Source organism: Palaemon carinicauda, chromosome 22 (genome assembly GCF_036898095.1).
Source record: "Palaemon carinicauda isolate YSFRI2023 chromosome 22, ASM3689809v2, whole genome shotgun sequence".
NCBI lineage: Eukaryota > Metazoa > Arthropoda > Malacostraca > Decapoda > Palaemonidae > Palaemon > Palaemon carinicauda.
The window spans coordinates 30,430,381-30,457,880 of NC_090746.1; the positions used below are offsets into that span (position 1 = coordinate 30,430,381).

The following is a 27,500-nucleotide window of genomic DNA, read 5'->3' on the forward strand; positions in this document are numbered from 1 at the left end:
GATAATATGATATCCTCCGTTAGAAATTATCTTTTATGAAACTGTCAACAATTTGTTGCTTGTCAATATCTTCTGCCCTAAACCAGACACGCAAACCCTTACCGACCAAAGATGAGACACGTGGATCAACAGGACCAGAGAGAGAGAGAGAGAGAGAGAGAGAGAGAGAGAGAGAGAGAGAGAGAGAGAATCTAGGCCAATCCTGAATTGTATTAGAGATATTTTTCACAGCAAGGATACTAATATAACATATCGTATGAATAGTAGCCAGCCTCCCAATGCCACGTGTGTATCAATGCTATAGGCTGCACTGGCATTGTTCGAAATAGCTAATTTCATTTATGATAGTCTGTAACACAGTTTCCAAATTCGCTAAAAGATTTTGATGGAAATTGGGACTTTATTTTCTTATCCTTTCGCTGTCTGGAGGTCATGCATAGTCGAGAGTGGAATGTGTCGTGTGGAGATCAAGAGCAGAGATCAAATCCTGTGGAAAGCGACTCTGGTGAGCTAGTGCATGTCGGGTGCAGATTAGCTTTGGACGAATATGACAATGAAAATTAGGAATGTTGAGCTTTAAAACAGCGGTTGGAGGAAAAGAAAGATGGTATTAAATAGCAAGGGCTTAAGTGTTTTTGCGGTATAAACACGGATAGATGGCAAGGGGAAGAAGGGAAGGTTGGTAACACTATTCCTAGGGGCTTAGCAACAGTGCGCCACATTTTTGTCTTGTACTGCATTTTTATAACTCATCTTATTTCTAGATTCAGTTATAATATACCGGTATGCAAAAAGAAACAATCCTGTTGCTCATAAGAAGAGGAACTGGAGTTCGTGTGTCCTCCCTTTCACACAACGCTCGCCCCTATCCCTTGGTTGATTGGCCTTGTGTCGTTTAATACTGGGTCACTCATTTCTGTGGCACAGTTCTTAATCGTGTCGCTGTAGTTCTTCACCCACTGTAACCAGTGTGACAATGACTACTGTGTAATTAAAGCAGTGGAAGGGGAGATTGAGAACCGAAAGAAAGAAAGGAAGCTTGACAAAGCCGAAAGGGGAGCAGGTGTTAACGGAGAGAGAGAGAGAGAGAGAGAGAGAGAGAGAGAGAGAGAGAGAGAGAGAGAGATGCGGAATGCAGTGCTGCTTACGCAACACCCTACCATAAAAAGGGTAGAAATTATATATACACGTGACTGGTTGCTGGGTGCGTAGCCATAGTTGCCGAGGGCGTCTGTTGGAAAAGGTTAGAGAATAGGAAGGGAGTCGGGGCTTACATACATACATACATACATACATACATACATACATACATACTATATGGGCCGGCCGGGGGAAGAAAAGAAACTCTTGGGCGAAAGAAGTTGCGACAGACAACAGAAAAGCTGTCCTTTTTATTCTATGTTATATAAGATGCGCTCAAGGGTCTCTCAGAGGTGAAGATCGGTGTTGGTATGGATTTCGTCCAATTTTCGCCTTTTTGTTTTTTTTGCGAATTCAAAGTATTTACATCACAAATGTGACTTATTTTAATTGTTTACACACACATATATATATATATATATATGTATATATGTATATATATATATATATATATATATATATATATATATATGTATAAGTTTATGTATCTCTAATTAATTTTTCGAAGAAAGCGTGTTTACGCCACAAATATTACTTATTTCTAATTGTTTACTTATGTAGATATGTATTTTTTCCATGTGCCATTAATTGTTTGTATTGTAGAGAGGGTCCATAGAAAATTAGAGAAAGCATAAGCTGCGTGCTATGTCATGAAATTCCAAATTCCACTTGAAATACCGAAAAGATAAAAATAGAGCTGGACACTCCTTGCAGACGGCGGGCCTGACTCATCTCGCATCTCGCGAGTGCCGCAGGGATTTGTGAAGGTAAAGAAATCCGCTTAACCATGCGACGAGGAGAAATTTTTCTTTGTGTAATAAGAAATTTAAGGAATTAGCAAGTTATGTGATCATATAATTATATAACTATAACCAGACACACACACACACACACACACACACACATATATATATATATATATATATATATATATATATATATACATACATACATACACATATTCATATATATATGTATATACATATATATATACACACATATATATATATATATAATATATATATATATATATATATATATATATGTGTGTGTGTGTGTGTGTGTGTGTACACATGAAGTTTCCATTAAAGCCATGAAAAAAATGCCAGCTATCTATTGCAATAGAACCTCGCAAAAAAAGTAAATTTAGAATTTCTAGGCATTTCCGACGTAATATCTGGGTAGTCCTTCACAGTCATATCTTACGTAGCAACCATTGACTGAAATAGGATAAGTGAAACGCCGCCTCCTCCATCTCCAAGAGCGACATGTGCAATTGCTTAAACTCTTTTAGGGGAGATCTCTCAGCTCATTGGTCCCCTAAGGAATCTAAACCAATCTGAGGATAAGGAAGGAAGTCGAGAACTTTTTGCTAACCTTAGGACATTCTCCTGAAAGGATGCCCTGTTGGGCTACCTTATACTCCCCCAAGCCGTGCCCAAAGGAACTGTTACTAAGAAGCGCATCTGTAGTCATTCTCGGTTACATAACCTTTGCCTTCACATCCCCTTACCATCTGTCTACCCATGTCATTATTCTCCTGCTCGCTACTCAACGGTCGTGATTACATCTTTTTTTTTTACATTCCTTTTTATAGATATGAACTTGGCTCGATTAACTTTTTTTTCCTGTTAATTCCTAACAATTGATTACTTACGTAACAAATGGCCATTTAAGTGAATGAGAAATATCTTAAGTGTTTAACATTAATGGTTTAAGTGAATTTTAAATTTTTATTGTATCCAGTATTCCATGTCCACGCAAGAGTAATAAATAAGGGATCGTCAGTATATCAGTGGCATGGTTTCTCTTTGGCTCTCCTGTTAAGGTAATGATAACGTGCTGTATGAAGAATGTTGATTTCCAGCATTGCTAACAAAGAAAAACTCAATTCTCTGACCATGGAGTAATAAGTTTCCCTTTGCTGTCGAAAAAATGTAATTGTTGTAAATGAGAAATGGCTTTTCACTTTATAATATAATTTGGAATATACTAGGACCTCATTATCGATGTGAGATCGTAAATAAAGGTAAATTAAACAAAGATTCTCTCTCTCTCTCTCTCTCTCTCTCTCTCTCTCTCTCTCTCTCTCTCTCTCTCTCTCTCTCTCTCTCTCATTTGATATTCTGCTTTATTATCCAAAGTGAATAGCATTAAATATATCATTCATACAGCACAGATCCGTTAGGTCTTTGACCTTACTAATGTATAATGTTTAATATTCATGTTACAGTCTAATTATTTCAAACATCTCATTGCAGACGTCATAAGTTCTTTAGGTTTTGTTTATTTTCTAGGTCTTTAATACCAAGACGTTGCATGCTAAGTTTGTTTGGGATGTGAATATATACCGGAATATCCATTTATAAGTGACGCCGCAATGAAATAGTTCATAGATGAGAGAGGATTGTGGTATAGCTAAAGCTGTTGTTATCATTAGTGCAATGTTGGTATAAAGTGATATTTTAAATAGATACCTGTGCAAGCATACGAGGAGGTGCTATCCTAAAAAGTCTCTCCCGGCTCATGGACCTTAGGAAGTAAAGAAAATATTCAAAAACATCTATTGACACTAAGGCATTTCAGGAATTCTGAAATCCATTGACACTGAGACTCTTCGAGAATTCTATGGCTCGAAGAATATGAGAATTTTATTTGTTCCGTTTGTGAATGCAATTGTCTAAATGGACAACTAATACGGAAGAGAAATGTTTGATAGATGATTGTTATTATTATTATTTTTTATTAGCCCTCATATCAAGCACCCGCGGAATATGATGCATATTTTAATAAAAATTAAAATTATAGAGAAATGAGTTATAATACAAATGAAAAACAGATATAAAAACAAACATTTTGTTAAAAACCCATCTCCTGTGTTGGTAATGATCTTTAGGTGCAGCTGGCAATGTTAGAACAAGCAATATTAGCTATATGATTAACATAATGTTTTGAGATTGAAGTATTCCAAACAATACTTAAATTTTTACCTCTATTGTCTATATTTTAAGAAGTGCAAATAATAAAGTAAGTGAAAAGTCGAAAGGTACTCTGTCAATTTTCAAGAATTAATGTAGTCTGGCTAATCATCAAAGTTCGGTTTTCTAGATCTTTTTTTCATTGTATGTAAGACTTTTCTCTTCATATAAAATGGAATTTTTTTTATATACACCAAACCATCCAAGATCCTGTATACTCCCAGATTTTTGGGGTGGTGGGTGTTGCATAGAAACTGCATTTCACCTTTCGATTTTTTCTGAATTGCATTTTCAATTTATCAATTCTTTTATACCCGACTTGATACTACTCACTGAAATCCAAACAATGTATCTTACTCTTAGAAATCCACTTTATGGGAGTGCAGTATATATTCTGACAGCCATGGTGAAATGTTTCTTTATCTACGGGAATCTTTACTTCCATTGTTCTCTGTGTACTGTGATTCAAAAGCAGAACTTTATTATTTAAAGTTCAGGGCTTGAAAGTCATGGCTTGCACCTGTACTTGACTCTGTTTCCACTTTGCGAGTGTTTTCAGTAATTTCAAAAAAGATATTTTCTTCAAGGGACCTCGCATTCTGCTTTTTTTTTTCTTTTTTTTTATCGACGCGTCTCCTTCATTTTTTTTTTTTTTTTTTTTTTTTAGCAAATTTCTCTTAACAATATTTACGATTAAAATCACGAAACAGATGTTTGAAGATTGTGCCATTAGTCATTTACCTTACTATTGCATATTCCTAAAATTTTTGCCTTGTTATTCGAGAAATGTATGATTTTTAAACAAACCTTCTATGGACGAAATGATCATATTTGTTAGTCTTTTGTTCTCCAGAAGTTGTCAACGAAGATTAATTTCATCTCTTATTATTTTCCTTTTAGATATATCTGGTTATGTATTGGTTTCTTAAAACTCTCTACATTCATCAGAAGGGGATGGCATCTGAGTGTCCTCATAAATGTGATTACTTATACCCACGCTCTATTTATTCAATCGAGCAAACTCTCCTAGTCATTTATATCATTATAGTCCCACCAAGATAAAACCAAGGTTCTATTGGAGTGGAGGCGGGGATTTACCTACATACACCGTTGCCTTTCTTTCTAAACAAGTGGTGCACCAATTATCTGATTTAGATCAAAGACATTATAGATAGGTAAACACATACTGATACAATATGAATGCAGATATTTTAGCATGTTAAAGTGAAGTAAACTTGTAATGCAATAGACACTTGTACAACAATAAAGAAATGTGGCAATATGATTTACAATGATGCTGTTCTGTTCTGTTACGGTTTCTCGTCGAACACGTGTTCAGCCGTGTGAAATGAATAGACATTTTGGAGGGAGCTAATAAGCAATTTTAATATTTAAAAGCAGATAAGCCACACCACTCAATAGAACGTATATGCTATATGTTCGATCTGTCTCTTCCATTACACAACAAAAAATCGATGTATTGAACAATTCTGTGAAAATATTTGTAGACTGTATTCTGAAGAAGCGTTTTAACTGTATTATTTCGCCATATTTTGAATGTTTGTCGTCTAGTCGCTAGCAGCTGACTTATCTAAAACATTTACGTTTATTAAAATCCTTATCCTTAATTAGCTTATTTTGCATGTTGTATAAGATTTGATTATAATGTTGACCATCCATTGCTTTTATATTTACCCATACCATGCCAGTAAATCTTAAGAAGCTAAAACTTGGGATAAGGCTGTTTGTTGAGCAATTTGACTTATACGTTCTTTCATAGTTCATCCAATACTTGTTTCATACTCGATTCTTTACTTTTTGCTTTCCTTTCCGCACTGAGTTACTTTTCCTATTGTTTTGGGGGCTTGTAACAATCTGCTATTTCAAGTAGGGCTGTATCTTGGCTTATAATAATGAAAATAAAAATATCATCCTTAAATACTTGGTGAGATAATAGATGTGTTTATTTCAAGTCTATAAAAAGTTTCCTGAATTCGACAGGAATATGTACGGGGACTTGTCATAAACTTATATCTCTCTTGATGACTCAGTTGGTAGAGTCCTCGCAGGCATGGTTTCCGGCTGAATAGGCATGGGTTCGAATCTCTGCCCGGCCAGAAGCTGTTACCATAAAATGAATTCCAGTGGATAAATATTCCCAAGATAGAATTCGGTTTTAAATGCCATTGTGGTTGATATTTACATACACACACACACACACACACACATATATATATATATATATATATATATATATATATATATATATAAATATATATATATGTGTGTGTGTGTGTATGTATGTATGTGTGTATTTGTAGTTAGCTGTATACAGAGATATGTATTTCCAGAGGCGGATTTAGGTTGTGCGGGGCCCTAGGCCCGGTGACCTTACCGGGCCCTCAAATCAGTGTACTAGCGAAGCGTTAAAATAAATTAGCTTTTTAAACAATATTAAATTTATTGAAATTTAACCAAATTACCATTTCACAGTTGAACATTACCCATATGATTTTTTGAAGCTCAACAATAAAAAATAACTATAATAATATACCATTAACTAAAGAGATAAGCGTTGAAATAAATTTTCTTTTTAAACAATATTCAATTTATTGATAATTATCCAAGTGACCATTTCACAGTTGAACATTACACATTTGCTTTTTTGAAGCATAACAAAAAAATTACTATAATAATACACCATTAACTAAGGAGATCCCCAACTATAATATGCACCATTGAAAAATAATAACTTCAATAATACACCATAAACAAAAGAGAATACCGTTTGACTGAAGTGAGTGGCAAAATGGCAAAATGAGTGGGTTTTGTTTATTGCATGCAATTTGCACGGTACACTCAACTATTTCTCATTAAAAAAATTATTTTTTTCGAGCCTTCTTACTTGCAAACTTTTTGATGACATCAGTAAAATCAAGCACCCTTAATTTTTCATGCTCAATGCTCAACAGGGTGAGTGAAAATAAGCGGTTCTGCCCCATGGTGTTTGTTAGATAATTCTTTAGTAGTTTCAGCTTGGAGAATGATCGCTCCCCAGTGCAGTTTGTGACAAACATGCAGAGATAGAGTCGTAATACAATTTCAACATTAGCAAATGTTTCAACCATGTCATGTCTGTGAATTATCTTATACATTTCTAGTTCCGGACTTTGTCTTTGTGCAGCTTTTACACCACCTAATGAAGGAGCACTTTCAGATGAACCTCTTGGAATGGATTTCATGAGGTGTGCAAACTGCAAAAGCTCCGACTCCAATCCCGCCTCCAAGTCATTAGGATATGAAGACACAAGCTTTTCAGCAGCTGCTTTAAGTTCAGTGTTTGTTTTGTTTGAGATTTCTGACAAAAACCCAAATTTCTCTCGAAGGTCGCTGTAAGCTACAAGGCGTTGTGTTAGGGCAGCATAGAGCTTGTCAATGATTGGCAAGAAAGCAGTCACTCTAAACATGTCTCTCCCTGTCAGCGTAACATCCTCCACCGAGTCTAGTTCATCGTGGTGACGCTTGCGCTTTCTAATACGCTGCGACTGCCTGTCGGCGTAGTATGCAACTTTACCAGTCACGTCACTGGGATCACACTTAGCCATAGCTTTTGCTTCAAAATCATCGAACTGGGATCTCAGGTCTTTAACAAACTGTAAAAGAGACTCCAGCAGTGTGACAGCTGTGTTGAGGGAGATTCCAGGTTTTTGCAGTTGAATACTGGCACTCTGAAACCTTTCCAATACTGTATCCCAAACTTCAAGAAGAATTACTGTTTCATGTTTTTTCAAACCTTTGAGAAGACCACTTGCTTCAGCTCTTGTTTCAGCTGGCTGATTCTGATCCGAGGAAAACTCTTCCAGAACAATGATGTTTTCTTTGTGTGCTCTACTGAGAGCAGCTACAGCATCTGCTCGTGCTGACCAACGAGTGTCTGAAAGTTTTTTATCAACTTTCAACTTCTTATCTTTATTAGTCTCTATTACCTCACGGTGTCTCCTCCAACGATAAGTAGATGCGACAAGGAAGGAGTACAAGTTTTGTATCAGACCAAACAATGACACTGCAGCAGGACAGCTTTCTGCGGCACACTTACCCACCAAGTTTAAGGAATGAGCCATACATGGTATGTACTCAGCTTCACTGCACTCGTTCTTGATTATCTGTTGGGTTCCCTGATATTTATCAGACATGTTGCTGGCATTGTCATAGGACTGTAATTGCCTGTGTAAATGTTATTTCGCAGAAATTCATTGACACAAGCGTGGAGAAATTTTTTTCCATTGATTATAAAGTGCCCACGCCGAATTTTGAATCAAATTTCGCGGGGCCTCACAGGCGCGGGGCCCTAGGCCATGGCCTACTCGCCCCCCCCCCCCCCCCCTAAATCCGCCACTGTGTATTTCTTCATACCGTAATCTTCCTGTAGAGGCATAGTTCCGCTAGGCTAGTGCACCGCAAACTACACTATTGATATTATTTACTGATTTTTGCAACGTTCCTTTGGCGCCTACCCGGACTTGTTTTATATGCTCCTACTTTACCGTTATTCCTAGTTCTTTTCTTCCATTTTGTGGTCCAACCTTTAGAAACTAAACTACTGTTTTTTTCACCAGTTAAATTTGGGATCCGAATAGCCATATAGGTCCCAGCACTAGTACTGTATAATCCAGATACATAAATCCAATCCATACTGCATTCGAACAGTTTTGTATGGTTCTTATAAAGGTTCATACCAGGAATAAAGTAAATCAACTGAATCACTATATTTCGACCAATACAAGAAGCTCTTCGTCTGGTCTGAAAATGAGAGGCAAATTCTTCGTAAAAGGGGTTTACGTTAACCTTTTTAGATTAAAAGGTTGTAGTCAGTTTGGTAGAAGACAAATCTGGATCTGGTTTCCTCATGTGGGTTTTTTGTTGTTCTTATAAACTAGGTGGCTGGATTGCAGGTTAGCGTTTGAACTAATTTAATTACAGGTGGTTATTTGGATGTCGGTCTCGCTGGATTATCCTTTTGATAGGCAAATTCATACGGGATTTGCCCACGATGTTTCCTTTCCAGTGTCCATTGTCTAACCTCATGCGGTTTGTTTTATGATTACTGATTCCAGAATCCTCTTGTATAGACAATCACTTAAGAAATGAAAAGATTACTACTGCAGTTGAGGTGATGCCCAAAGGCGCTAAGGTGAACCAAAGTACCAATGTTATGTATGCCATATCTAACTGACCTTTCGGATTCAGATAATTTCTGTGATAGATAACGTCTTTTATTTTAGTATACATTCATTCGACCAGTTCCTATGATTATTTGGTATGGATAAACTCAGAGGTGATCACAGTTGATGTTCTTTAGTCGTATTATAATACTATCCATGTAGGGGAGTTTTGTTTGTTTTTAAAATCCCCTATGGTGTTCTCTGCATGGTATTTATCGTATATTCTATCGATTTTATTCATATCTTCTCGGTTGGGTATGACAGTTAAAGTAACAGTGCAAGTTTGTTTTTTTCATATATAGTTTATCTCTTCCCAGACTGACAACACACTTGTAATCCAAATCAGATTAACGTAAGATTAACTTTTTCAGACGACTGGTTGATTTTTTTTTATATATAATTTTCGTCATTTCATTATGTATGCAATATCCTCTGAACCTTCGGAGAGACTTCATCGTCATTCTAAACATAATGAGATCGAAACTTTGTGATCCCTGTTCTATTTTCCACAAGTCTTATGGTAGCAGTCTCGAGATGTTGCAGTATCTCGGCTGAAGGAAAGCATTTGTCTGTTTATATCATCTAAAATGGGTGATTTTCTATTCGACAAACGTTGATAACTTTCATATAAGATTTATGTGACAGTCAAACCGGCAATATTTCTGTAGATAGTTCTGCATTATGATATGTTTGGGCTCGTTCGTAACCTACATGCATATAGGGCAGATTAGAACGCATTCATGAGGGAAAGACAAAAATAGGCATGATGGTTTGTCAGTAATGTCACTAGCTTAAACTTCCTCAAACACCCGGGGGACAAGGTGACTAACCTCTCTGTCCCGGAATTGGCACGCGATAGATTTTTTTGCCTCTTTACACCGAATATTTAGGTCATCTGGCTGACGTTTGGGAATGAATAGCTCCCTAAATTGTAGGAGTTTTCCTTACACAGACAGCAGTGTTATTTATGACGTATCAGCTTTTATTTAATCCTTTATATTAGAGTGTAAAGTTATAGCTGTCTTGGTGTGTTTGAGGTTGCTCTTTCTTATACGGCGGGGTTAATAGATATGATACTGAAAACGCAAAGCAAATTTCTGAACTGTTGCAACGAATTCATTGACTTTTTTCCCAATTGCGTCAGAGCTATTTTCGAAGCACTTAGTCAGTTGGCATTACATTGGCATTCTATTTTCTACATGCTACAATATATTCGTTCTTCATGTTTTTGTTTGCTTTTGTTGATGTATCTCTCTTTATGCAGTTTTGCGAGAAAATAGAAAAATCCGGAAATTTATGGTTGTCAAATTACAAGAAACAGTTTCATTTAATGTTTGGATACCAAAATATCGAAAATAGAAGAAATGTATCACACATTAACAAATTCCGCGACAAAAATGTTATTTTTGTTTTAATTTTCTATTACTGTGTGTTAATAGGTTTAGAATTTTACTTTACTAATGTCGGCTGTTACGTTTCTACCATGGTCAATACCTTGTTGACAATGGTGAGCAAATCAAGTGAATTTAGCATTGGGTATCAACAAAGCATCTCTTAACGCCAGTATCTAGGTTTCCTCACCAACTATTTGGGTTTTCGATCATTTTCTTTCCTCTGGTTTTCAATCCAAAACTAGCTTGAGATATCTTTATAAAATTGTGTCTATAAAACTCAGTACTACTTTATTAGCATATGAAATAAATTTCTAATCTTACACATTAATGTAATTATCCATGACCTCTCTTATTGTCAGGAATATATTCTTAATTTCAGTAAAGCTTAATCATTTTTGTATAGCCCTTTTTTATGAACTAAACGTAACCTGAGCCCAGAAGTAAAGACTGTAGGTATCTTCATTCCACGTCTTTTTTTTTTTTTATTGATACCTTTGCTTGCATTTAAATAACTGTTGTTATATTTGCGAATTTGTTGATCTTCATGACAACCTAGATAATAATTGTGGTATTGTGTTGAAATTAAATATGTTTTATGAGCAGCAAGTCACACATTTTAACCTTAGGCCAAGGTCATATATGCGTTAGTATCGAAGATTTTCCCCCCAGACAATTAATTTTCTCTACTACAAAAAGGACAAAAACAACAATAAATGTAGATTTAATGTTTAAGCTTTAACGAATTTATATTAAGTATTCTGTACGAAAATTCATTGTGGTCTTTATAAACTACCTAGAGGAAAAGTATTGGTTCAGCTAAAGATGTTTATGGATCCTAAAGCAATTCTGACAAAATTGTGAATAAACTTGTACGTAGGATTTACGGCCTTTAGATGCGTTGGTTCCTATATCTATTTGAAAATATAGTTCTGCTTTTGGATTAATGTTGCTATTAATAAGCGGAGGACAGCTAGTCAACGTCATAAAAAATTCCAGGATTAATCACTATACTAATGTATAATAGTAGACTATGATAAGAAAATTTATACGGTATTGAAATGGATGATCAAATATTTAGAATTCGTGGTTTAGATGGAGCTTTTTTTTTTATGAATTAAAGACAAAACACCACTGAACAAGTGATGCCAACAGTAGGGTAAATGGAGAGCAAAAACAAAACTGACAAACCTTCGGACACAAAACTCTTGTTAACTACAAGCATGAGGCCTAACTTTTCCCACGGGTGACGATGAACATATCGATGTCTCGTATAAAAACCACGAGTTTTCCTGCTTTATCCACCTTCCACCAGACAGCTTCTCTATTTGGCTCTTCTCAAGATGTTTTCCATCATTTATTCTAGTCACGTCTAGATCTGGGAAAGAGATTATCATGCTGATGTAAGACGTTACTGAAGTTCCTAAAAAAGAAAATCATTTGAAGATGAATATCTCTTAGTAATGAAGTTTTGCAGCAACTGTGACATCGTGATACTATCAAGATGATAATGTGGCAATAACATGAACTTTAATTATTGGATTTTGTTTGTATGGAGACAAGGGCGCAGATGTTTGCTCATCCCGTGTTTTTTTTTTTTGGGGGGGGGGGGTAGAATATAAAAAAGCAATGTGAATTTTCAAGTTTTACTTGAATGGTTCATAATGTTTGATTTAGTAATTCAAACCTTTGCAGTACATAATTATGTATTGATTTTTAAATTTATCTGAGTGGGTTTGCAAATCACTATGATCAGAAAAGCTTACTAGTCAAAGCCACCAAATACTAGGTTGGTTTGCCATGACGGATCAGACTTAAGTCTCCCACCATCACTAATCCGCATTGGCCAGTCTGGTGGTGAAAACGGGCCAGACTCCAGACATGAATGACATATCTGAGGCCTTTGTCCTGCAGTGAACTAGAAACGACTGCATTTGTGTCTGTATATATATACAGTATATATATATATATATATATATATATATATATATATATATATATATATATATATATAAACAACAACAACAACAATAATAATAAATATATGCATATTCAAATATCTATGTAAAGTGTGTGGGTTTTCTTAAGACACGGTGGAAATGCCACAAAGAAAAAGAAAAATCATTTATGGCAATAGCGCAGGATAAATGTGACAAAGAGGAAATTGAGACAGAAAAAAAGAAAAACAATTAAAAGGGGAATGGGAAGCTAGCAAGATTTTAAAAAGAGCGCATTTAGGCAGGTAGTAAAGACAAAGAGAAAGTTATAGGAGCAAATTTATCTTGGAATATAAGATCGAAATTGAGATATTCTTTTAGAAGAAGATGCAGTCCTGAAATGGAGTATTTAGAAAATTGGGAAAATGTGGAAGATTGATTACATGTCAAATTTGGGAATGCAAGAAGGAAAGCAGTTAGTGCAAGCTTGATGATGCATGTGGAAATAACTTTAGAGGAATTAAGTAACATTATTAAGAGAAGTAAGTCTTTTGGTGGGATTATGAGTCAGATGCTGTGAAATGGATGTGAAGGTATCAGTGGAGTAGCTGAACAGGATGTGCAAGAGGTCTAACCATTAAAGAATTATAACTTAGTATGAAAGGAAAATTATATGATGAATTTTGATTTTGAAAATATAAAGGGAGGACCAGTAGCAGAAAAATTGTGATTGTTCAGGTAAAATTAAAGGCGTTTTGTTTGTTATGAAGTAGTTATATGAGAATTATGAAAGCAGAAGAAAAGCTCAATTTGCCGTATATGTGTATATCAAAAGATTATGATAGGCCGTTAGGAGAGTGGTTAAATGTGGGTTATAGAAATGAGTTATGAATGATTAAAAGATTTTTATGGCGAAGTGAAGCACGTGTTAGGATATTCTGGAAATGCGACTTGTTTGAAGTGAGTCTCCAATACATTATTATCTCAATGGATGGAGTGGTGCGACAAGTAAGAAAAAGAAAAGAGGATCTAGGTACAACGTTGAGGAATAGGAAAAGGAATAGTGTTGAATATGTATGTATCTATGTATGTATGCATATACTCGTGTGTGTATATATATAAATTATAAATGTATATATATATATATATATATATATATATATATGCAGTATGTTTGTGTATATAAGCGGTGTATATATACATGTATGTGTAAGTACATGTATGTGTAAGTACATGTGTGTATTTACATGTTTATATCATATATGTATGTGTTATATGAGCATGTATGTATATATATTTGTGTATGTGAGTGTAGCATACAAGTTTCATAAAGAATATTTTTCGCATTGTCAATGTTTTATCTATAAGAAAACTAAATTAAAACTATTACCAGTTTCCCCCTCTCTCTCTCTCTCTCTCTCTCTCTCTCTCTCTCTCTCTCTCTCTCTCTCTCTCTCTCTCTCTCTCTCTCTCTCAATACGTGTCTTGGTTTCCATTTTACATTTTTGGTCAAAAGCACGCTAATGATCCATTCTAAATATATTGCGTTTAACCAGCAACGAAAAAAGTGAAAACATGATGTTATGATGTTTATTAATTGGTTAATGCATACTTGCAATTGAATTACAATATCGGGAACTTCTTTAATTTTGAGAAATGCTTGATGTTATGTTTTCAAGTTAACATTTGAGTTTTTTATATTTTAAATTTTGTTTAAATTACACGGGGATATTACGACAAAATAATTATGTAAAAGGTATTTCTGTTACGTATACGATTCTTAGTTATATTCTCTCAACGCATGTAAGAACAACAAATGATTGATACTTGATACTATCCAAGGAAATTGTTTTGGTTAGGTTCATTATACTGAAGTTTTGGCATTGCTAATTGTTTTGTGGTATGGCATTTCCGACATAAATTACAATTTCAAGTATCTTGAGAATTCATTATATCTAATGGCACTTGACTACATCATTTCACGCGTTGCATACTGAAAGAAAAATTATAGCCAAGTGAAATATAGTTATGTAAATTAACTTTTTTTTTCTTATTCTCGTGGAAAAGACACGCTAGTTTATCGCTGGGTCCGTCTGATGCCACCAGACGACCTCTGAATGCATCTGCGCAGTTAGGGTCCAAGTACCATGCACGAGTTTATAAATGTTTCATTTTATTCAAAACTGACATGGAAGAATAGTAGAGATTTTGAAAAGTGAGAAAGGGTTGGTTTAGCTTGCCAAGTCTGAACTGCGGGGATGTACATTTGTCGTCTGATGGGGAAAAATGGTGTTATAGGGGAGGCGGGAGAAAGGGTGCATTCTGTAGCAGCTTTTTATAGCAATGTTCGTTAGGAAGCTTTCTTTATACCCTTGACTTCCTATGGTTAATTCGGGAGAACTACACCCGGCTGCATTTATTCCCAAAAGTCGCTTCGTTATTTACTGCTATGCGACTACATATGAAGCAAGAAAAAATTTCATACCCAATTAGGGTACACATGTGTATAGATCCCGTAGGGGGTAATACTGTCAGTGGATCTCACGCTGTGCACTAAGGCATTACTAAAGGCGGTTTTGCAGACTCCTTGTCCGGAGCTCCAACTACTTAGCCTTCTACTTTACTTCCTCGCCTCCTCTTTTATTCGGTTTTGTCGTCCAACTTCTCTTAATTTTGATTTCATATTCCAACTGACTCCTCGGCCATAGCAATGGGCCATTTGTCTCTAATTCCATAAATCAAATCATATATTTATGTGGAAAAATACAATTAGTAATAACAAAAAAGATAAAAAAGAAAGTCGATGCACCAACATAGGTTTGACTACGCAAGAGTAGTGATGGCAAGCGCTGTCAAATAACTGTCATACCTGAAGAAGCAATATTTATGCGATGTTTGATCTTAAAGCTTAGAAAGGTGTTGAACGCAGTAGGCTTATCAGTTATTTGGTCGTTAAAGGAACCGTTGGTTATCTGATTCGTGCTTATATATATATATATATATATATATATATATATATATATATATATATGATAAATTTTGCACATTTTTTACGTGTTTTTCATATTCAAATTTGAATATGAAAAACACGTAAAAATGTGCAAAATTTATCATTAATTGAATGCCAAGTAACAAACTACCAATTAGCTACGATGGTGAAGATGGGTTGATTTCAATTCTAAGTACAAAATACCTGAATTCGACAGGTATAAGTACAGAAGAATTGTCATTGACTTTTATCTTTCTTCGTGGCCAAGTGGCTTAGTCACTGTCTATACAAGCTTGCCGACCAGGGTTCGATTCCCGGCCGGAGCCAAGCTCTTGTCTTTGTGTGATTTCGCCTGGGGCTCTGATCCCGAGGTCGTTAAGAGAATCCAGACATTAATGTATCAAAAATATATATGGCTTATTTGAATATATATATATATATATATATATATATATATATATAAAATATATATATATACAGTATATATATATATATACAGTATATATATATATATACAGTATATATATATATATATATATATACATACATACATACATACATACATACATACATACATACATACATACATATACATACACGGGTATCAAATGATACTTGGGAGACTATAAAAAGAAGACAATATATATATATATATATATATATATATATATATATATATATATATATATATACACACACATGGATATTAAATGATACTTAGGAGACTATAAAAGGAAGACAAAGACAGAAATTGATTGTTAAAAGTTTCCGATGAAGTAATGAAAATTACAAGGTAGAGCATGCTAAGTATTCCAGTATTGATAGTGAGGTCGAAAGAAAAGCCAGGAATAATTGAAGAGAATATTTGAACAGGAAAGCAGATGAGGCTGACAGTGCTATTACTTCAAGAAGTGGCCATGGTGTAAAAATTGCTCATAAAATTATTAATGAAATCTCTACTGGGGAAAATAAAAAGCATATACCCATCAAAAAAGAGATGGATCTGTTATAACAACACAAGATGAAGAAAGGCAACGTTGGATGGAACACTTTAGTGAGGTCATGAATAGGAGATATGAAGTGAATAATTTGATTGATATACCTTAAGCTGAGTAAAACCTTGATGTGCCCAGTGTGTTTAAAATCGAAGTTATAATTAAAAAACTCAAAAGAAGGAAATACCCGGGATATGATGGAATAACTGCTGAGATTGTTTTGGCCGAAAATGAAGTGACTCTAGAATACTTACTTTTGTAGAATGTGGAATGAAGAGGCAAAACATAATGAATGGGAGGTAGGAGTGTTGAATAAAATGACAAAAAAGGAGATCTGACTGATTACAATCGTTACAAAGGCATCACACTTACATCAGTTGTCATGAAAATATATAGTATGCTCATTTTAAAGAGATTGGAGAGAAAGGTTGAGGAAAGGCTCAGAGATGAACAAGCAGGATTTAGAAAAAGTAGAAGTTGTACTGACAAAATTTTGATTTTAAATCGTGTGGTACAGCAATGTGTAGAATATAGAAATCACCTTTTATTGGCATTTTTGGAGTATGAAAAAGCCTTTTATAGTGTGCACCGGTTAATTTTGTGGAGAGTCCTGCGTTACTATTGAGTTCCTCTTAAATATGTAAATTTGATTAGGTCTGTTTATGAGCATAACGAGTGCAAAGTTAATGTTAATGGAGTCCTATCAAATTAATTTCCAGTCAACAGTGGAGTACTCCTAGGGAATGTGTGTCACCTATGCAGTTTATCCTCCTCATGGATTTTATAATGCATAGAACAGTTGGGGATGGCGGAGATTGATTAGACTGGATTGGTAACAGGAAATTAGCAGACCTAGAGTATGCTGATGACGCTCTCCATATTAGCAAAACGCCACAAGACTTGCAAAGCTTGCTTTACCGGAAGGCATGAAATATCACATAAAGTTGACATCAAGATAAATTGAAGAAAGATGATTAGAACAGAAAAGCAATGAAAAATGAAATATCATTGGAAGGAGAACGGATCAATGAGGTGGCATCATTTAAATATTTTGGAACTATGATCGTTAATACAGTGTCTTTAGAATTGGAATTTAATGAAAGATTGAAAAAAAAGTCATACAATGGCTAGGTTAAGTAAAATATGGAAATCAAATCGCCTAAAATTACTTATAAAAATTAGGCTATATATCAGTTTAGTGAGATGGGTATTACCGTATGGTCATGAGTCGTGGTATGACAATGAAACAATATCCAGCAGATTTTGTAGATTTGAGAACAAATCCCTCAGAAGAATATTGGGATTTAAATGGCAGGACAGGATTATAAATGAAACTATGAGAGACTACTCAAGTGCCATATGTGGATGAGATCATGGAGAGTGTTAGATGGAGATGGTTTGGGCATGCTCTTCGCTCTCCCCAGAGAGATTAGTTCACCATACGTTCAGCTGGGGGGATTCTCAGGGGACTAGAAGAGCTGGAAGACCCGGGCCTAAATGGCTGAAGACTATGAAGCGTGAAGTAGATGATGAATAGAGAAGTATTGATTTAAAAATCTAAGATATAGACGACACTGCCGAAATCTGGCCTTGGCCCTTAGCGTCAATAGGCGTAGGAGATGATATATATGTATATATATATATATATATATATATATATATATATATATATATATATGTGCGTGTGCGTGTGTGTGTGTGTGTATGTATATATATATATATATATATATATATATATATATACGTGACCAAATATGCGTATTCGTTAAACGTCTGATCTCTCTTGGTGAAGTGCACGTAGGTTCATTTGTTGATTGTTTGTCAATGAAAATGTCTTTTTTCAAATACATCTTGAATAATAAATAAGAAATTTCATAAGTTCGAGTTATTGCTTTAGCTTTACCAATTTTTTCTTTTTTTTAATGTGTCGATAGACACCCAAAGTCTTTTCAATTAGTCATACAGGTATTAAATTATAGGTATTTATACATCATAGAATTTATATATAAATTCAGGAATAATTTTTCATGATGAGTGGAGCATTCTCTCTCTCTCTCTCTCTCTCTCTCTCTCTCTCTCTCTCTCTCTCTCTCTCATGAAATATCAAGTATATTTCAACTTGATTGGAGGAGGGTGTTTATTGTATCGTCAGAAACATAAATTCTCGAGGCTGTTTCGGTGGTCCTTTTTTTTTTTTTTTTTTTTTTTTTTTTTTTTTTTTTTATTTAAGAATAGACACTTGACTTCAAGCAGCGTATCTATTTTTCGTTAGAGGTCAAACCTAACGTTAGATTTTCCAGTGCTATCACTGGAACGCTTTAAAAAGGAAATTCAGCAAGTCCATGAGAATGTGAATTTTCAAAATCGATATTAATGAGACATACTTTGTCTTGTTTTTTTGGTATGATTATAAGAATACAGCATCTAAATCGACTATCTTTTTTGGGGGGTGGGGCGTGGGGTGTGTGGATGTTCCTTATAAGATTCCAGCACCTCTTGAATAGTCTTCAACTTGTGTTTCAGGCATAAGTCCTAGAGTGGTTTGCATTAGGATTAAATTTCAGTATATCAACCTTACCCTGAAAGGAAATGGAAAGTAATAGAAATGTGACCTATATGATTGGAGCTCTTACATTTTTTTCACCAATATTTAATAGAATCGGATCAATTATATTTATTGTAGATTATCCATATTGACTATTTTTTCCAAATCTATTCTCATATTGACCGTTTTCTTCCTATATCCTTCCTTCGTTATTATTTATTATTCTAGGTCCTTTTTGCTTAGTGATATTGTGAATATTTATTGAGAGCTTATAAACCAAAGGATTAGATAACAATCTATCAAAGATGAAAGGAATAAAGTGTGGGACTCTAATGCATTCCCTATAGTAACCGCTGGCTGGTGTGTCTTAGCTAAGTATTAACGTTGTAGTCATGCCCTTCTGTTGTTAAGAGATTTGGGGATGAAATTTGCAATGGAGGAATATGTCTCGCCCAGGTATAGCGTTTAACCTTCACCTTATTTTCAACTACCTCGCAGGCACACAACAGCCACCAGGTAGACTTCCTCACTCCTCATGACGTCATGGACAGTCTACCTTGATAACTGCATCACATAATACCACTTTCACTAATGCCTCCCGGTCAGTTCATGTGTTGACTCCTTTGGCAGTGCGGTAGTCACCTATTGTTTGCAGGTTTGTTAGTTGTAGATTTAACATTAAAAATTTCGGAGATTTTTTAGTAAATATATTTACTCTGCAATTTGAAAACTATATTACTAAAGCAAATATATAGAAATGTATGGAAAGTATTACAAAATTAGTAGATGCTCTTTAGCTGGACAAAGAATGTCGAGACATTACTCGATTTCTTGCCATGTTCGTTGTAGCGTAGCCTTATCAATGGTGGCAGTCAGATCAGTGATCTTTAGCTTGAGGTCGGCGATGTCCTGTATCTTTATTCGATACACGATATCTTTAATATAGCCCCATAAAAAAAAAGTTCAAAGAAGCAATATCTGGTGAACGAGGTGGCCAGGTAATTGGGCCATTCCTTCCAATCTATCAGTCTGTAAATGTTTTATTTAGAAATCCATGATCTTGCAGTCCCTAATGTGGTGGTGCACCATCATTTTGGCAAATGATGCTTGGTTGAAGGTCCTCTAGTTATGGTGTCTCATATTCAGTCAAAAGATAGAGGTAAACAACTGCAGTAATTGATATCTCGTCCGCCTTTGTACTATCTCTGTGAAGTTCCCTATTCATATGGAGATGTTCTGATCTGGTCCCAAGATTCTTTCATTGTGTATAGGTACCGTATATTCAGATTCCCTGAAACATGAATTTTATTCTACTAGGCAGAGCATATCTTTGCCTTTTGGTTTATTTGATGTTGAATTATGCATAACTCATTTTATAAAAAAAACGATTTTTTAATATATATAATTATCTTTTTTACCTTCCAAAAATGTTTGAATTCCATTTTTTTTTCTTTTAACTTATCATTGATATGAAAGTATGTTATCACTCGCCAAAACTTTGTGATATTCCATAGGTTCCTTGGGTTTTCCAGCTAAGCCTGGAAAGAGCCTACTTCTGTTGGACAGCGGCTTTTGTACATCCAGTAAAGCTTAGGATGAAATTGGTCACACTTCAAGATCCCAGACCCAGAAAGATGAAAAAAAAAAAATCATTCATTCGAAAGATTACAACGCGTGGGCCCAAATTAGAATAAATCAAAGTTAATCTTGGATGAAATCTTCCTTTGCTCCCGAAGGGAAAATTCGGTCTCTGGTTCCACAAAGAGTCCCTTTTCTGATGTTTTCCATTACACGGATCTCCCTGGTCCTAGCATGGATGGAGGGAGAACTTGGATGCAGTTCATGTGTATGGTTGGTCTCTAGTAACCAACAATGTAGAAAAAGCCCAGTGTCATAGCCCCAGATTCTGCTGTTCATTTGTGACCAGTTTTATATATATATACATACACACACGAATGAGAGCATTGTCGCAAAATCCTTGTAATCGTAGGACAAAGTTTTACGATTTCTGCCGTTTGTGATGCCTGCTAGACATTCAGCCTCATGGCACATACGGTTGCCAGCTACAGAATAAACCGTATAGCAATATCGATACCGAAAACAAATATATATTTTTTTCCTTTGCTTTCAAATGATAAGCATTCTTTACATAATATATTTATTAATATATGAAATTGAGAGCTAAAGGAAAAAAAATTTTGCAGCTTTTCATATTTTGATGTTTTATGACACACACACACACACACACACACACACACACACATATATATATATATATATATATATATATATATATATATATATATATATAAATATATAGTCTCTCTCTCTCTCTCTCTCTCTCTCTCTCTCTCTCTATATATATATATATATATATATATATATATATATATATTTTATCTGTATATATACAGTATATACACACGTGGTAGAAATTTACATACGCATACACACACACACACTTACATATATATATATATATATATATATATATTATATATATATATATATACACGCATGTATAAATTAGTTTGCATCTGCCCATTATATTTTAAGAACGACGGTCTTGTGTGTGCAATTAGGCCATTTTTTAAATTATATGCCTTTTAGTGATTAATGATAACTTGTTTTTTTTTTTCAATCGTTAAATCTTGAGCAAATTAATTAGAGCTGGTTTTATTTTGTAAAAGGTATTGGGAATTATTTAATAATGTTATGGTGAATCTTTGGGTGGTGATGTAATGTGAGTAGAGGCTGACTTTCATCTCAAGTTTCCACGAACTGCTTTGCTGTAAATAGTTTCTGGGAATCCATGATTAAAGTTTTATTTCACCATATTGGATGGTTGATTTATATAACACTGAATATTAGTCCATGTTTTTCTATGAAGAAATGGAGCAGTAAAATATAGCATAGCAGTATCTTTTCATCTTTGGGAATTCATTTCCATTATCAGCATGAAAACGGTAGAGGTGTGCCAATTTAGATTTGTCTATTGAATTTTACTCTATGCTTTGTTGATCGAGTACAGGAATACATATTAACGTGATGTAATAGCACAGTTCACTTAGCGGTGTTATTGAAGAGACAGGGTCTGGGGTCTCGAAGGATGGAAGGGGGAAGGAGAAGAAAAACACTACTACATCCCTTCGCTATTATTGTTGTGTTTCGTTACGTATCTCAGCAGGGACGATTCGTGGGCAGATGAGATTCTTACGTCATCGATGGGTGCAACCAGTCGCAGCGCATTGTAGGTGGAGCTAAAATCGGGTGAGCCAATGGAAAATCGCATGGTAGGCGGAGCTCTACTGGTAAACTATCCCCTGAAACACGTGACTCGAGGAACATGTGTCAGATGGAAAACTATTTCAGGGTTGAAAATGTTTTGAATCTTGTCATTTCTTCAGTAATCTTTTTTTCTCTCATTCTATTCAGACACAAATGTAGTTTTGCAACATATAAATTAATAATCCTATTCTGACATAAAACATAGAACGTTTTATCTCATTCACATGGAATTATGTGCAATATGCCTTGTATAAAAGCTGTAAGGATATGACGTTGTTTAAAGACCTTTAATGGCTAGTAATTAATACAATCCGATAACATCTTTCATTTTCTCCATATGTAATGTTGGCTGATGTTGGAGGTAAATAATAAACATTGAATATTGGTAGATATTCTGGACAACTGAATTATTAAATTGTTGCAGTTATGATTGCACTATTTGGTCAAAGGTATGTTGCATGTTTTATTTCAAAATATTTTTGTACGTTTGAAGATACGGAGTCATTAACTATCATGAAATCTTTAATGTCATTTAAGGTAGTTTTCTCCACATGCGTTGACAAAAATTTATTCTGAACAATTTGTATGAACTCGTGAAATACATTAAAGCATTCTCTCTCTCTCTCTCTCTCTCTCTCTCTCTCTCTCTCTCGTCTCTCTCTCTCTCTCTCTCTCTCTCTCATCATCAACTAATTTATCATGCATACGTTAATGTCTAGTTTCCTATACGAAGAGTGACAAACATTTACTCTGAACAGATTATATTAACCCATAAAAAGTATTAAAGCACTCTCTCTCTCTCTCTCTCTCTCTCTCTCTCTCTCTCTCTCTCTCTCTCTCTCTCTCTCTCTCTCTCTATTAACTGTCATGACAATGTTAATGTCTAGTTTTCTTTACGAAGGATGAGAAAAATTAACTCTGAACAGGTAATATTAACTCATAAAAAGTATTAAAGCACCTCTCTCTCTAATATTACTAATGCAGTTCTCATAATAAATACCTTCCCCCCCCTCTCTCTCTCTCTCTCTCTCTCTCTCTCTCTCTCTCTCTCTCTCTCTCTCTCATGAATACGGTAATGTCTAGTTTACGAAGGGTGACAAACATTTACTCCAAACCGGATATATTAACTTATATTATTATTAAAGCCTCTCTCTCTCTCTCTCTCTCTCTCTCTCTCTCTCTCTCTCTCTCTCTCTCTCTCTCTCTTATTTTCTAGTTTTCTTTACGAAAGGTGACAGTCTTTACCCTGAACAGGCTATATTAACCCATAAAAAGTATTAAAGCACCCTCTCTCTCTCTCTCTCTCTCTCTCTCTCTCTCTCTCTCTCTCTCTCTCTCTCTCTCTCATGCATACGTTAATGTCTAGTTTTTTTTACGAAGGCAGGCAAACATTTTCTGAACAGCTTATATTAACCCTTAAAAAGTATTAAAGCACCCCCCCTCTCTCTCTCTCTCTCTCTCTCTCTCTCTCTCTCTCTCTCTCTCTCTCTCTCTCTCTCTCTCTCTCTCTCAATAGATATCATACCACATCCAAACAGAATTGACCTGGCCCTTTCTTGTAACTCCCCTGCCATATACATCCATCCTACCATTTCCAATTAAAGAGGGTAGTTTATAAATTCTTATACCTTCATGTTTTTCAGCCAATCCTTCAGAGGTGATGATAGACTTACGTCGTTTTTCCTGAACCGTGTAAGTGTTGATCTTCACTCTCAGATTTATAAACTAGTCAGGGATCAAACTGTCCTAATAATTATTAGCACGAGTACTGAAAAAACTCATTTGCGAGCAAGGGGAGGAGTAAGACAGGGTATCAGTATTATAGAGTATAGCAATAATGATGTGAAGGTCTGACGTATCCAGCTGAACTACAACTCCATTTATATATATATATATATATATATATATATATATATATATATATATATAGATATATAGTAAATATATATATATATATATATATATATATATATATATATATATATATATATATATACACTCACAGCTATAACAAATGCAGCCGTTCCTAGTCCACTGCAGAGCAAAGGCCTCAGACATGTCCGCATTCATATCTGGGTTTAAACCAGTTTTCGTCACCACGCTGGCTAGCTGTGAATTGGTGATGGTGGGAGACTTTTGTCTGGTCGGTCACAGCAAACCAACCTAGTATGGGTGGACCTGACTAGCACTGCTTTGCTGATAATAGAGGTACGCAAACTCTCTCGTCACATTACGGTATCTCCACTCAGAAGGATATATATATATATATATATATATATATATATATATATATATGCATACGAGTATTTTTTATTTATGAAGGTGTAGTAGGTTGACCAAGGAACCAGCCATCTGCTGAGATACTACCACTAGAGGGTTATTGGGTCCTTTGACTGGCCAGTTAGTACTATATTGAATACCTTTGGTTACGGCTCACCTTTCCTTTGCCTGCACATGCAATCTCCTCTGTCATCATACACTTGACAACAGTGAGATTACCCAATATTATTTTTCGCTTAAGGGGTTAACTACTACACTGTAATTGTTTTGTGCCTACTTTCCACTTGACAAGTGTAAAAGACTCTATAGCTATGGTATTATTATTATTATTATTATTATTATTATTATTGCTGTTGTTGTTGCTATCTAAGCAACAGCCCTAATTTTCCTACAAGAAAAAATAGCCTTCTGAGGAAAGGAAACATGGAAGTAAATAAACTAAATAGGACGTAATGAACAATTAAAAAAATATTTTTAGAACAGTGGAAACATTAAAATAGATCTTTCATGGATAAAATATAAAAACTTAAAAGAAAAACCAAGAGGAAGTGAAATAAGATACAATAGTGTGCTTGAGTGTACCCTCAAGCAAGAGAAATCTAAACCAAGACAGTGGAAACCCATGGTATAGAGGCTATGGTACTATCCAAGAATAGAGAACAATGGTTTGATTTTGGAGTCTCCTTCTCTTAGAAGAAGTGCTTACCATAGGTAAAGAATCTCTTCCACCCTTACCAAGAGGAAATAGCCCCTGAACAATCACAGTGCAGTAGTTAACCCATTGAGTGAAGAAGAATTATTTGATAATCTCAGTGTTGTCGGATGTATGAGGACAGAGGACAATGTGGAAAGAATATGCCAGATTATTCAGTACATATTTAGGCAAAGAAAAAAACCGTAACCAGAGAGAGGGATCCAATGTAGCACTGTGGCCTGGCCATCCTACTACATGCAAGCAGCTCTCTGGGAGAAGGCCGCCTCAAAATCAAACCATTACTGTTCTCGAGTCGTGGGTAGTGCCATAGACTATACCATATTCTTCCACAGTCTTGGGTTAGTTCTATACCAACCGTGTGTCACACGATCGTACATAGTAACTACATTTCATTTTGTGTATATTATGCTTGTATCTTCGCTCTCCCCTCGCATTGACAAGGACCTGAAAATAACATGTCTGTTTTTCTCACCGTTGAATAGGAAATTTCCTGTTATGTCTTTTATGCCTTTTTTGCATGGAATTTATGTATATAAAAGCGAGCGTTCTGTAATAAAGTTACACAGTTGCTTTCATCCTGCCTTTGAGTCACAACCTTCTTTCGGCTCGTCACATTGGTGACCCCGGAAGTCGACTCGCTCCTCCCGCCTTCCAACCCCCCTCGCCCCTCCGTCATTAGTATTATAGCCGCCCAATTGAAACTTTTGTCGTTCGCCAGCAGAGAGGCGTTTGCTTGGTTTCAGCGCGCAGAAGACCAGTTTCGCATCAAGGGCGTGACTCGCTCAACCACCAAAGCAGATTATGTTCTCGCGACGATACCCGAGGACACCTTCCCGCAAATATCCGACTGGCTTTGTGAACAAGGAGACACCCCAATAGCGTATGATGCCCTCAAAGCATACTTTCTGCAGCAGTACTCACCGTCGCCAGCCGTCCGTATAGCAAAGCTTTTTCAGCTCTCTCAACAACCGTTGGAGGACCAAAGGGCTTCACTCGCCCTCAGGGAAATGACCAGTATTGCTCGCCTACAACCTTCCGCAGACGGGTCTCCTCGTGAGGTGAACCTACTTCGTGCCCTTTGGATACGCTGTTTACCCGAATCTGTACGCGCTGCCATATACCCGATGTCGATAGTTTACCCATAAAGGACTTGATGACCAAAGACGACGCCCTTATGGACAGCCACTTCACGACCTTCAAGACCTCCATCAACGCCTCCACTCCTGACGAAGAGGACGCCTATTCAACGTCAACCGAAGCTGACGTGAATGCTGTAGTACATACACGCCTACCGCATGACGTGCCGATGTGACGACAAAGCCACGCACCACCCACCACTCGCTCGCGCCCTAACCGACGACTTCTACAGCCACTTACTGCCTCCCATCGGCCGCAGTTTTACTACTACCACAACAGATTCGGGGCAGCCGCGAAGAAATGTGCCTAGGATTGTCAGTGACCAAAAAACGTGTAAGTAGGCCATCGCTCATGGCGGGGGCCTCCTGTGTTTCTAATCTTTTCTTTTTACATGATGCAGGAACGGGCGTGTGATTTTTGGTAGACACAGGTGTTTGTCGTTCTCTTTTGCCAAGGGAACTCTTCAGGACACGACGTAGTCTGTCTACATCTGCCGACGTCCGCTTGGTAGCTGCCAACGGATCTACGATACCCACCTATGGTTACGAGAACCTCACATTATCGTTTGGAAACGGTAAATTTAATTGGAAGTTTCTCGTTGCTGACTTCACATTGCCAATCCTCGGTGCGGATTTCCTCTCTCATTTCCACCTTCTGGTCGATGTCGCCCACCGTCAATTGGTCAACGCAGACTCGTACTTGTCGACACCTCTTCAACCCCCTCCCCTCCAACCTCACTCTCCACATCAGCGCACTCATGGATGCCTACGCCCACCTCCTCACGTCGTACCCAGAAGTTTTCCTTCCAGAACTTCGCCATACGCCCACGGCTCCTGCCAAGCACGGTATTTATCACCATATCAAGACGACGGGACACCCAGTC

General features: G+C 36.0%; 1 protein-coding gene across 13 annotated transcripts in view; it reads left to right on the forward strand.

Moving 5' to 3' along the window:
* Nucleotides 1–27,500, forward strand: part of LOC137616392 (defense protein l(2)34Fc-like) — a 1,552,671-nt gene that overhangs the window by 1,032,253 nt on the left and 492,918 nt on the right. For 2 of the 13 annotated variants that reach the window (XR_011039414.1, XR_011039422.1), the window contains one exon: nt 24,129–24,177. The exons of the other annotated variants lie outside the window; for them this stretch is intronic. The gene's annotated coding sequence lies outside the window, so the exon portion shown is untranslated. The remainder of the gene's footprint in view (nt 1–24,128; nt 24,178–27,500) is intronic. 13 annotated transcript variants of the gene reach the window in all.